The sequence below is a fragment of the Arachis stenosperma genome, chromosome 9 (genome assembly GCF_014773155.1).
Source record: "Arachis stenosperma cultivar V10309 chromosome 9, arast.V10309.gnm1.PFL2, whole genome shotgun sequence".
Lineage (NCBI taxonomy): Eukaryota > Viridiplantae > Streptophyta > Magnoliopsida > Fabales > Fabaceae > Arachis > Arachis stenosperma.
The window spans coordinates 42,013,098-42,027,057 of record NC_080385.1 but is presented as its reverse complement, the minus strand read 5'-3'; positions in this window follow the sequence as shown (position 1 = coordinate 42,027,057).

Genomic DNA, 13,960 nt, shown 5'->3' with positions numbered 1-13,960 from the left:
TTTGGAATCCTGCTTTGTGAGTAAGTATTTAAGAGCAGCATGGTCAGTGTACACAATCACCTTTGATCCCACTAAGTAGGATCTAAACTTGTCAATAGCATAGACCACTGCAAGTAATTCTTTTTCTGTGGTTGTGTAATTCTTCTGTGCATCATTTAGAACACGGCTAGCATAATAAATGACATGCAGAAGTTTGTTATGCCTCTGTCCCAACACTGCACCAATGGCATGATCACTGGCATCACACATCAATTCAAATGGTAATGCCCAATCTGGTGCAGAGATGACTGGTGCTGTGACCAGTTTAACTTTCAGGGTCTCAAATGCCTGCAAACACTGTGTGTCAAACACAAATGGTGTGTCAGCAGCTAACAGGTTACTCAGAGGTTTAGCAATTTTCGAAAAATCCTTGATAAACCTTCTGTAGAATCCTGCATGCCCCAGAAAGCTTCTGATTGCCTTAACATTGGCAGGTGGTGGAAATTTTTCAATTACCTCTACCTTTGCCTTATCCACCTCTATTCCCCTGCTTGAAATTTTGTGCCCAATGACAATTCCTTCAGTCACCATAAAGTGACATTTCTCCCAGTTTAAAACCAGGTTAGTCTCTTGGCATCTTTTCAGGACAAGTGATAGGTGGTTAAGACAGGAGCTGAATGAGTTTCCATATACTGAAAAGTCATCCATGAAGACTTCCAGAAATTTCTCTACCATATCTGAGAAGATAGAGAGCATGCACCTCTGAAAGGTTGCAGGTGCATTGCACAGACCAAAAGGCATTCTCCTGTAGGCAAACACGCCAGAAGGGCAGGTGAATGCTATTTTTTCTTGGTCCTGGGGATCTACTGCAATTTGGTTATAGCCTGAATAGCCGTCCAAAAAGCAGTAGTAATCATGGCCAGCTAGTCTTTCTAGCATTTGGTCTATGAATGGTAAAGGAAAATGATCCTTTCTGGTGGCTGTATTGAGTCTTCTGTAGTCAATGCACATGCGCCACCCTGTGACTGTTCTTGTAGGGACCAGTTCATTTTTTTCATTGTGAACCACTGTCATGCCTCCCTTTTTGGGAACAACTTGGACAGGGCTCACCCAGGGGCTATCAGAAATAGGATAAATAATCCCAGCCTCCAGTAATTTAGTGACCTCTTTCTGCACCACCTCCTTCATGGCAGGATTTAGCCTCCTCTGTGGTTGGACCACTGGTTTGGCATTATCCTCCAACAGGATCTTGTGCATGCATCTAGCTGGGCTAATACCCTTGAGATCACTTATGGACCACCCAAGAGCTGTTTTGTGTGTCCTTAGCACTTTAATCAGTGCTTCCTCTTCCTGTGGATTTAAAGCAGAGCTTATAATCACTGGAAAAGTGTCACCCTCTCCCAGAAATGCATATTTCAGGGATGATGGTAGTGGTTTGAGTTCAGGCTTAGGAGGCTTATCCTCCTCCTGAGGAATTTTCGAAAATTCCTTTGCCTCCTCTGGCTCTTCCTGATCAGTTTGAGCATCTTTGAAGATGTCCTCAAGCTCTGATTCTAGGCTTTCAGCCATATTGATCTCTTCTACCAGAGAGTCAATAATGTCAGCGTCCATGCAGTCCTCTGGTGTGTCTGGATGCTGCATAGCTTTTACAGCATTCAACTTGAACTCATCCTCATTGACTCTCAAGGTTACTTCCCCCTTTTGTACATCAATGAGAGTTCGTCCAGTTGCTAGGAAAGGTCTTCCTAGAATGAGAGTTGCATTTTTATGCTCCTCCATTTCCAGCACCACAAAGTCAGTTGGAAAGGCAAACGGCCCAACCTTGACAATCATGTCCTCTATTATGCCTGATGGGTGTTTAATGGAGCCATCAGCAAGTTGGAGGCATATCCTGGTTGGTTTGACTTCTCCAATCAACCCAAGCTTTCTGATAGTGGATGCAGGTATTAAATTAATACTTGCTCCAAGATCACATAAGGCTACCTTGGTGTAAGTGCCTTCCAATGTGCATGGTATCAGAAAGCTTCCAGGATCTTGAAGCTTTTCTGGTAAGCTTTTTAGAATGACTGCACTGCATTCTTCAGTGAGAAACACTTTTTCAGTTTCTCTCCAATCCTTCTTATGACTTAAGATCTCTTTCATGAACTTAGCATAAGAAGGTATTTGCTCAAGTGCCTCTGCAAAAGGAATCTTTATTTCAAGAGTCCTTAAATAGTCTGCAAAGCGGGCAAATTGTTTATCCTGTTCCGCTTTGCGGAGTTTCTGAGGATAAGGCATCTTGGCTTGATATTCTTCAACCTTAGATACTGCAGGTTTATTCCTTACAGAAGTGGTTGAAGAAGCCTTGTTAGAGGGATTACTGTCAGCACTCTCAGGTGTCTGATCCTCCCTTGGCGTTTGAACGCCAGGAATGGGTGAAGTTTGGGCGTTAAACGCCAACTTCCCTTCCTTTTCTGGCGTTTGAACGCCAGAACTGGGCAAGGAATGGGCGTTTAACGCCAGCTTTCCTTCCCTTTCTGGCGTTTGAACGCCAGAACTGGGCAAGGAATGGGCGTTTAACGCCAACTTTCCTTCCCTTTCTGGCGTTTGAACGCCAATATTCCTCTCTGGGCTCTTACTGTCCTCAGAGGGATTTTGAACAGTGGTTTGGTTGTCCTCTGTCATTTGTTCCTTATTTGGCTTTTTGCTCTTTTGAACAGTGTTATTCAAGGTCTTTCCACTCCTCAATTGAACTGCTTGACACTCTTCTGTTATCTGTTTAGATATTTGCTGTTTTGCTTGACTCAACTGTAGTTCTATGCTTTTATTAGCAACTTTAGTTTCATTGAGCATCTCTTTAAATTCTGCTAACTGTTCTGTCATCAGGAGTAGTTGTTGATTAAGCTCCATTACCTGTTCTTGAGGATTAGAGTCGGTGACTACTGTCATGACTTCCTCTTCTGGAGAGAACTCATTGCTAGAGTATAGATATTGGTTCCTAGCAACAGTGTCTATAAGCTCTTGAGCTTCTTCAATTGTCTTCCTCATGTGTATAGATCCACCAGCTGAGTGGTCTAAAGACATCTGAGCTTTTTCTGTAAGCCCATAGTAGAAAATGTCTAACTGTACCCACTCTGAAAACATTTCAGAGGGACATTTTCTTAGCATACCTCTATACCTCTCCCAGGCATTATAAAGGGATTCATGATCCTCTTGTTTAAAGCCTTGGATGTCCAGCCTTAGCTGTGTCATCCTCTTTGGAGGGTAAAAATGATTCAGGAATTTGTCTGATAACTGTTTCCATGTCTTTATGCTTGCTGTAGGTTGGTTATTTAACCACCTTTTAGCTTGATCTTTTACAGCAAATGGAAACAGTAATAGTCTGTAGACATCCTGATCTACATCTTTATCATGTACTGTGTCAGCAATTTGTAAGAACTGTGCCAGAAACTCAGTAGGTTCTTCCTGTGGAAGACCGGAATACTGGCAATTTTGCTGCACTATGATAATGAGTTGAGGGTTTAGCTCAAAGCTGCTTGCTTTGATGGGAGGTATACAGATGCTACTCCCATATGCAGCTGTAATGGGGTTAGCATAAGACCCCAGAGTCCTCTTGGACTGATTAATTCCACTTAAGTCCATAATGGACAAAAGGGAAATGAGAATAATTGCAAAGAGATAAATTTTGTTTGTTTTTAAATTTTTTTTTTTGAAATAACCGAAAAAAAGAAAATAAAATAAAGGAAAATTAAAATGAAAATTCAAAAATCAAAAGAGAATAAGATCAAAGCAAATTGAGAACTGAATCAATTAGTAAAAAAAAGATTTTGAAAACAGCAATTAAAAAGATATGATTGAAAAAATTTTTATGAAAGAGATTTGATTTTTAAAAAGAGGAAAGAGAAAAAACACAAAAGACACCAAACTTAAAATTTTTAGAAAATCAAACACTAAATTTTTCGAAAATTTTAAGAGAAAAACACAAAGAGGACACCAAACTTAGAATTTTTATGAATCAAAAAGGGACTAAGAACATGCAAAAACGAAAATTTAAAAGAAAAACAACAGCATGCAATTGACACCAAACTTAGAATATGAAACTAGACTCAACTAAAAGACTCTAAACCAAAAAAAAAAAAATAAAATAGTCCTAATCTAAGCAACAAGATAAGCCGTCAGTTGTCCAAACTCGAACAATCCCCGGCAATGGCGCCAAAAACTTGGTGCACGAAATTGCAATAACACTTTTGCAATCCCGCACAACTAACCAGCAAGTGCACTGGGTCGTCCAAGTAATACCTTGCGTGAGCAAGGGTCGATCCCACGGAGATTGTCGGCTTGAAGCAAGCTAGGGTTATCTTGTAAATCTTAGTCAGGATATCAGAAATTATCAGGATTGATTGTAAAAAGCAAAAGAACATGTAATGGTTACTTGTATTGCAGTAATGGAGAATAGGTTGAGGTTTGGAGATGCTCCATCTTCCGAATCTCTGCTTTCCTACTGTCTTCTTCATCAAACACGCATGTCTCCTTCCATGGCAAGCTCGTGTAGGGTCTCACTGTTGTCAGCAGCTACCTCCCATCCGCGCAGTGAAAGCTAATGCACACACTCTGTCACAGTGCTGCCAATCACCGGTTTGGTTCCCTCCCCTACCGGAATAGAATCACTCTTTTGCGTCTGTCACTAACGCCCAGTAGGTTACAGGTTTGAAGCACGTCACAGTCATTCAATCATTGAATCCTACTCAGAATACCACAGACAAGGTTTAGACCTTCCGGATTCTCTTGAATGCTGCCATCAGGTCCTGCCTATACCACGAAGATTCCGATTAAAGAACCCAAGAGATAACTACTCAATCTAAGATAGAACAGAGGTGGTTGTCAGGCACGTGTTCATGGTTGAGAATGATGATGATTGTCACGGATCATCACATTCATCCGGATTAAGAACAAGTGTTATCTTAGAATGGAAGCAAGCATGATTGAATAAGAAACAGTAGTAATTGCATTAATCCATCAAGACACAGCAGAGCTCCTCACCCCCAACCATGGGGTTTAGAAACTCATGCTGTGGAAGAAAATGTGTACAATGTCATAAGGTCACATCCGGTACTGATTACAATGTAAAAAGGTCCTATAAGTAGTAAACTAGTATCCTAAGGTTTACAGAAATGAGTAAATGACAGAAAAATCCACTTCCTGGCCCACTTGGTGTGTGCTTGGGCTGAGCAATGAAGGAAATTCGTGTAGAGACCTTTTCTGGAGTTAAACGCCAGTTCTCATGCCAGTTTGGGCGTTTAACTCCAACTTTTATTCCAGTTCCGGCGTTTAACGCTGGAATTTCTGAGGCCGGATTGCTACGCGGGTTTGGGCCATCAAATCTTGGACAAAGTATGGACTATTATATATTGCTGGAAAGCCCAGGATGTCTACTTTCCAATGCCGTTGAGAGCGCGCCAATTGGGCTTCTGTAGCTCCAGAAAATCCACTTCGAGTGCAGGGAGGTCAGAATCCAACAGCATCTGCAGTCCTTTTCAGTCTCTGGATCAGATTTTTGCTCAGGACCCTCAATTTCAGTCAGAAAATACCTGAAATTACAGAAAAACACACAAACTCATAGTAAAGTCCAGAAAAGTGAATTTTAATTAAAAACTAATAGAAATATACTAAAAACTAACTAAAAGATACTAAAAACATACTAAAAACAATGCCAAAAAGCATACAAATTATCCGCTCATCACTTCCTCATCTAAATCTCCCTCTAGAAAAAAGTAAATAAATATATTAGAAAATAGTACATAATAATTTTCAAAATCACTCAAGTATGTATGTCATAAATATAATTATACCATAATCATCATATCCACGTATCTAATTTCGAGTGCAAATCACCGCTTCAACATTATCTGGCAACAAACGACTTCTATACTTATTCAAAACATGAGAACCCATGCTAAATGCAGATTCTGAAGCCACGGTAGTAATAGAAATGCTCAACAAATCTCGTGCCATTAGTGATAGTATTGGAAAAAGATGATGATTGTCTTTCCACCATTGCAAAACATCTATGATTGCATCATTGCAAAATGATGTTGCCTCACTCAAATAAATATCAAGTTGATTCTTTCCACTTTTCACTTCAGCTTCTTGATTACGGGACATCAAATACTTTGCATTGTAAACAATATATGACCCAAAAAGCATGAAAAATAAAAAATACATATAACCAAGTAGAGTGAATATAAGATAAAAATACTTACACCAACAATTTTAATAAGCTGAGTTCCAATTGCAGAAGATGTTGCTTGAGAAAAATTACTTGGAATTTGGGAAGAACTCTCTACAGTTGTAGAGGAATTGTTGTCATAAACCTCAAAGAGCTTATATAACTTACTCTTCACATGCTCCACTTTGTCTTTAGCACTAATACGATCAATCTCATTATAGCAATGAACCAAAGTGTTGAGTTTAAATCTAGGATCAAGAACTGCCCCAAATGCAAGAACAACACTGTATTCCTCCCAATATTTCTTGAACTTAATCATCATTTGTTCTCCTATGTTCTTTATAAGCACTTCATCATTCTTCAAACTATTTATCAAAATAAGCTGAATTTGCCAAACTTGTAAAAAATACAAGTTTGATGTTGGGTAAGAAGTTCTAGACATCAACTTGGTAGTTTCGTAAAATAATAACAAGAAATCACATATCTTTTCAGTTCTTTTCCACTTATCTGATGAAGGACAATACTACCTAAATCCAGCTTCTTTTACTTCATACATTTCAAAATCTTTCTTATATGGAATAGCACTTGCAAGAATTGCATAAAGTGAATTCCACCTAGTAGGAACATCTAAACATAATGCAGTCGTATACTCAAGTCCCTCAATATCTTGAAAACATTCTTTAAACTTAACCATTCGACTTTCGAATTTTCTCAGATACTTAATACAATCTCTAATCTTATGCACTGCATCACCACATATTTTCATTCTATCTTTGACAATAAGATTTAAAATATGAACAGAGCAACAAACATGAAAGAATTCACCACCACACAACAATGAACCATGCACATCCAAAGTACTTTTCAAGTGATCAACACAGGTATCATTAGAAGAAGCATTATCCAAAGTAATGGAAAAAATCTTTTTATCAATTTTCCACTCATTCAAAAGCGTAAAGATTTTAGAAGACAACTCAACTCCCGTGTGAGGAGGAGGCATATGACAAAAATTGAGAATTTTACTCTGTAATTTCCAGTTCTCAACAACAAAATGTGTAGTCAAACATATAAACCCCTCATTGGTACTGGACGTCCAAAGATCAGATGTTAAGCAAATTCTATTTGGAATGGAAACTAAACTTTTTTTAAGTTTCGCAGCTTCTCTCTTGTGAACCTTCACTATGTCAGCCTTAACCGTATTCTTAGAAGGAAGTTTCAAAGTTGGACTTATATATTTCACCCAATTTCTAAATCTCCTATCATCAACAATATTGAATGGCTTATCCCCAGCAACTACATAAGAAGCAAACATATCTCTAGCCACTCCTGAATCAATCTTAAGTGAACCCATTTTAAGTTGCAATTCTGCTATAGTCTGACCAATATCTTCATGCTTAATTTGAGTACAACTATCAAGATGTCGTTTTAGAGTAGAAGTGCCATATCGCTTACCTCCAGCTTTAAACACCTTCTTGCATCCTTTACACTCGGAAAGTTCTACTACATCTTTATCTGGACCAAGCTTTCTGAAAAAATTCCAAACATCAGATGTTGCTGGTCTGACCCTTTTCGAACTAGGTTCATCAACCTCGACCGGAGCAGCCTCAGAACCAGCTCCAGCAGTAACAAGGTTACTTACAGTTTTAGAATTCATATTTTTTGAAATAAAAACAAATGTAAATTATTTATATGAATCTAAAATAAAACATGTATCAACATTTCTGATTTAATTAAAACTCAACCATTAGCAAACAACACAAAAAAATAGCAAACAATATATGAATCTGCATCAGATTTAATCAAATATCAACTATTATCAACAATAATCAAAACTCAACCATTATCAAACAACACAAAAAACAACAAACAATATATGAACCTGCATAAGATTTAATCAAATATCAGCCATTATCAACCATAATCAAAATTCAACCATTATCAAACAACACAGAACACAACAAACAAACCTAAATCTCTGATCTCAAACCATAAGCCAAAAAACTAACATACCAGAGGAGGCAAGGACCAAGACAGAGGAGGCGAGGAGCTGCGGCGATGAAGACTGACAAGGAGACCCAGAGAGCGAGAGGACCGACGAGCATACCTAGAGGCCAGAGAGCGAGAGGACAAGACCCAGGAGCCCAGGAGCCCATAACTGAGACCAGCAACGACGACGGCTAGATGGAGCAGCAGTGGTGGCTAGAACCCAGGAGGACTGAAAAGCAACGGTGACTGCGACTCTGCGAGCGTAAGGGGTGAGGACGAAACTCCGAAGTACAAGCGTGAGGGGTGAGGTCGATGGAAGTGCGATCGTGAAGGGTGAGGACATCTGTGCGAGACTGCGGGTGTGAGTGAGAGTGACTATGGCCTATGGGTGGAAAGTGGAGACTGGAGAAGCTGAAGCTCTGTGTTGAGCATGGGAGGGACCGAGGGAGTGACGAGTGAGTGACCGAGTGAGAGTGACAATGAGGAGTGAGGAAGCTCAAAGTTGCAAATCTGCAACTAGGGATTTAGGCGGGTAGGGTTTCATTGGGTGGTCGGGTCAGGTTGTGGGTTAATTGGGTTCTGGGTCTGGGCTAAAACCTGTTCAGCCTTTTAACAAAAAAAAAATCCTCAGCCCACCGGGGAAGCCCGCCCCGCCCTGCCAAAGCCCACGGTTTAAGCGAATGTGGGTTAGGCGGACTTTTGTCTTTCGGTGGTCCCAAATTTCCAGCCTGGCCTGCCTTTTTTGGCAGGTTACTGATGAGCGGATATTTTATCCGCTTTTGGGGGATAATTTCATGTAGATTTTAGTATGTTTTAATTAGTTTTTAGTAGAATATTATTAGTTTTTAGGCAAAAATCATATTTCTTGATTTTACTATGAGTTTGTATATTTTTCTGTGAGTTCAGGTATTTTCTGGCTGAAATTGAGGGAGCTGAGCAAAAATCTTACTTAGGCTGAAAAAGGACTGCTGATGCTGTTGGATCCTGACCTCTCTGCACTCGGAATGAATTTTCTGGAGCTACAGAAGTCCAATTGGCAAGCTCTCAATTGGGCTGGAAAGTAGACATCCAGGGCTTTCCAGCAATATATAATAGTCCATATTTTGCGTGAAGATAGATGACGTAAACTGGCGTTCAACGCCAGTTTCATGCTGCTGTCTGGCGTCCAGCGCCAGAAACAGGTTACAAGTTGGAGTAGTTCAGCGCCCAAAACACGTTATAACCTGGCGTTCAACTCCAGAAACAGCCCAAGCACGTGAGAAGCTTTAGTCTCAGCCCCAGTGCACACCAAGTGGGCCCCAGAAGTAGATTTCTGCACCAATTATCTTAGTTTACTTATTTTCTGTAAACCTAGGCTACTAGTTTACTATTTAAACAACTTTTAGAGGATTACTTTGTACCTCATGACATTTTCAGATCTGAATTTTATACACTTTGACGGCATGAGTCTCTAAACTCCATTGTTGGGGGTGAGGAGCTCTGCAGCGTCTCGATGAATTAATGCAATTGTTTCTATTCCTCCATTCAAACGTGTGTGTTCCTATCTAAGATGTTCATTCGCGCTTAATTATGAAGAAGGTGATGATCCGTGACACTCATCACCTTCCTCAATCCATGAACGTGTGCCTGACAACCACCTCCGTTCTACATCAGATTGAATGAGCTTCTCTTAGATTCCTTAATCAGAATCTTCGTGGTATAAGCTAGAATTGATGGCGGCCACTCTTGAGGATCCGGAAAGTCTAAACATTGTCTGTGGTATTCCGAGTAGGATTCAAGGATTGAATGGCTGTGACGAGCTTCAAACTCACGATTGCTGGGCGTGATGACAAGCGCAAAAGGATCAATGGATCCTATTCCAACATGATCGAGAACCAACAGCTGATTAGCCGTGCTGTGACAGAGCATCTGGACCGTTTTCACTGAGAGGATGGGAGGTAGCCACTGACAATGGTGACACCCTACATACAGCTTGCCATGGAGGGAACTTTGCACTTTTCCATGCATGGAATATTACATTACAAAAATCCAGAGGACAAAGCATCTCCAAAACTCCAACATATTCTCCAATACTGCATAACAAGTATTTATTTTATGCCCTTTTTCCTTTCTTCACTGAACTTGAAAAACACTGTTGTTGGCATCCTGACTAAGAATAATAAGATAAACATAGTTTGCTTCAAACCAATAATCTCTGTGGGATCGACCCTTACTCACGTAAGGTATTACTTGGACGACCTAGTGCACTTGCTTGTTAGTTGTGCGGATTGCAAAAGTGTGATTGCAATTTCGTGCACCAAGTTTTTGGCGCCGTTACCGGGGATTGTTCGAGTTTGAACAACTAAAGGTTTATTTTATTTCTTAGATTAGGAAGATTTTGGCAATTGGGTTAGAGTCTTTTATTTTCTTTTCAAAAAAAAAAATTATTTTTCTTTATTAATTTTTAATTTTTTCTTTGAGTCTAGTGTCTTGTTATAAGTTTGGTGTTAATTGCATATTTTATATTTTCCTTTAAAGTTTTCGTATAAGTGTTCTTTGTTCTTCCTTGATCTTCAAGTTGTTCTTGTTTATTTTTCTTATTTGATCTTCAGTTTTTCCTGTTCCTTGTGTTTTCGTGTTTTTCTTGTACTTTTTCAAAACATTAGTTTTCAAAAATTTTTATTTTTATCCATAAATATAATACATCTTTAAAAACAACAATGAATTTATAGCTCAGTTGGCTAGAGCGTTGGTCTATGTTCTTGGCAATTGGGCATCTTCTTTTTAAAATCTTTTTTCAAAAATAATTTTTCTTGATTTAATCTTGTGCCAAACTTTAAGTTTGGTGTTTTCTTGTTGATCTTTCTTTATTTTGCGAAAATTTATCTTGGTTTTCTAAAAATTTTAAGTTTGGTGTTCTTTCCTTTGTTCTTGGTGTTCTTGTGAATCTTCAAGGTGTTCTTGAGTCTTTCTTGTGTTTTGATCTTAAAATTTTTAAGTTTGGTGTTCCTTGGTGTTTTCCCTCCAAAATTTTCGAAAATAAGGAGCCTTAAATCTAAAAAATTTTTAGTCTTGTGTCTTTTGTGTGTTTTTCTCTTTCATCATAAAATTTAAAATTCAAAAAAAAAATATCTTTTCTAACTAATTTTAAACTATTTTTTTCGAAATTTTTATATAAAAATTCAAATTTCATTTTCAAAATTTTTCAATTCTTTTCTTTTTAAGAATTTAAAAAAAAATATTTTTAATATATATATATTTTATTATCTTTTTCAAATATATCCTAACCACTTTCTCTTTTTCCTCAAATTTTTCGAAAATCTTCACAAAACATTTTCAATTTCTTTTTTATTTTATTTATTACATTTTTATTTATTTCATTTTTATTTTATTTTATAAAATAAATTTTTATAAAATAAATAATATCAACATACATATCATCTCCCTTGTTCCATCATGGAATTAAGTGGAAAGGAACACTCCAGAAGGACTCTGGGGTCATATGCTAACCCCACTACTGCTTCATATGGGAGTAGTATATGTATACCCTCCATTGGAGTTAGTAGCTTTGAGTTGAATCCTCAGCTCATTATCATGGTGTAGCAAAGCTGCCAGTATTCCGGTCTTCCACAGGAAGAACCTACAGAGTTTCTGGCACAATTTTTACAAATTGCTGACACAGTACATGATAAGGAGGTAGATCAGGATGTCTACAGATTATTACTGTTTCCATTTGCTGTAAAAGATCAAGCTAAGAGGTGGTTAAATAACCAACCTAAGAACAGCATAAGGACATGGAAACAGCTGTCAGAAAAATTCCTGAATCACTATTTTCCTCCAAAACGGATGACACGGCTAAGGCTGAGCATCCAAGGCTTCAAACAAGGAGATAATGAGTCTCTTTATAATGCTTGGGAGAGATACAGAGAGATGCTAAGAAAATTCCCCTCTGAAATGTTTTCAGAGTGGGTGCAGTTAGACATCTTCTACTATGAGCTTACAGAAAAAGCTCAGATTTCTCTAGACCATTCAGCTGGTGGATCTATACATATGAGAAAAACAATTGAAGAAGCTCAAGAGCTTATTGATACAGTTGCCAGAAATTAGCATCTGTACCTAAGCAGTGAATCTTCCATGAAAGAAGAAGCTAAAACAGTAACTGCTGAACTCAGTCCTGTAGATCAGGCTAATGAATTCAATCAGCAGCTGGATTTTCTAACTCAGCAGCTAGCCGAATTCAAGGAAATACTACAAGAAACAAGAATGGCTAACAGGAATATGGAAGTACAGTTAAAGCAAACAGAAAAGTAACTGTCAAAATAAATAACAGAAGAATGCCAAGCAGTTCAGTTAAGAAGTGGGAAAACATTAAATACCTCACTTCAAAGCAGCAGGAAGCCAAGAAATGAACAAATGACTACTCAAAATCCCTCTGAGGACAATCAGAGCCCAGAGAGGAATAATGCTAGTGCTGAACGCCCAAACCATGCTCATTCCTGGCGTTCAACGCCAGAAACAAGCAAGGATTTGGCGTTGAACGCCCAAAGAGAGCATAGTTCTGGCGTTCAGACGCCAGAAACAAATAAGGAGCTAGCGTCTAACGCCACTCCAGCTTCCACCCCTGGTATTCAAATGCCAGTGGGGGATCAGACACATACAAGTGCTGATAACAACCCTTCTAAAAAGGCTTCCCAATCCACATCTGTAGGCAATAAACCTGCAGCAACTAAGGTTGAGGAATACAAAGCCAAAATGCCTTATCCTCAAAAACTCCGCCAAGCGAAACAGGAAAAGTAATTTGCCCGCTTTGCAGACTATCTCAGGACTCTTGAAATAAAGATTCCATTTGCAGAGGCACTTGAGCAAATACCCTCTTATGCTAAGTTCATGAAAGATATCTTAAGTCATAAGAAGGATTGGAGAGAAACTAAAAAAGTTTACCTCACTGAAGAATGGAGTGCAGTCATTCTGAAAAGCTTACCTGATAAGCTTAAAGACCCCGGGAGCTTTATGATACCATGCACATTAGAGGGTAATTGTACCAAGCAAGCTCTATGTGATCTTGGGGCAAGTATCAACCTAATACCTGCATCTATTATCACAAAGCTTGGTTTGACTGAAGAAGTCAAACCAACCCGGATATGTCTTCAACTTGCTGATGGCTCCATTAAATACCCATCAGGCATGATTGAAGATATGATTGTTAAGATTGGGCCATTTGCCTTTCCTACTGACTTTGTGGTGCTGGAAATGGAAGAGCACAAGAGTGCAACTCTCATTCTAGAAAGACCTTTCCTAGCAACTGGCCGAACCCTCATTGACGTCCAAAAAGGGGAAGTAACCCTGAGAGTCAATGAGGAAGAGTTCAAGTTGAATGTTGTCAAGGCTATGCAACATTCAGACACCCCAAATGACTGCATGAGTGTTGATATTATTGACTCTCTGGTAAGAGATGTTAATATGGCTGAGAGTCTCGAATCAGAGTTAGAGAACATCTTTAAAGATGTTCAGCCTGATTTGGAGGAATCAGAGAGAATAATAGAACCTCTGAAAATCCCTCAGGAAGAGGAGAAACCTCCTAAACCTGAGCTCAAACCATTACCACCATCCCTGAAATATGTATTTCTGGGAGAAGGTGATACCTTTCCTGTAATCATAAGCTCTACCTTGGGGCCACAGGAAGAGGAAGCACTAATTCAAGTGCTAAAGACACACAAGACAGCTCTTGGGTGGTCCATCAGTGATCTTAAGGGCATTAGCCCAGCCAGATACATACACAAGATCCTACTGGAGGGTGACGCCAAGCCAGTG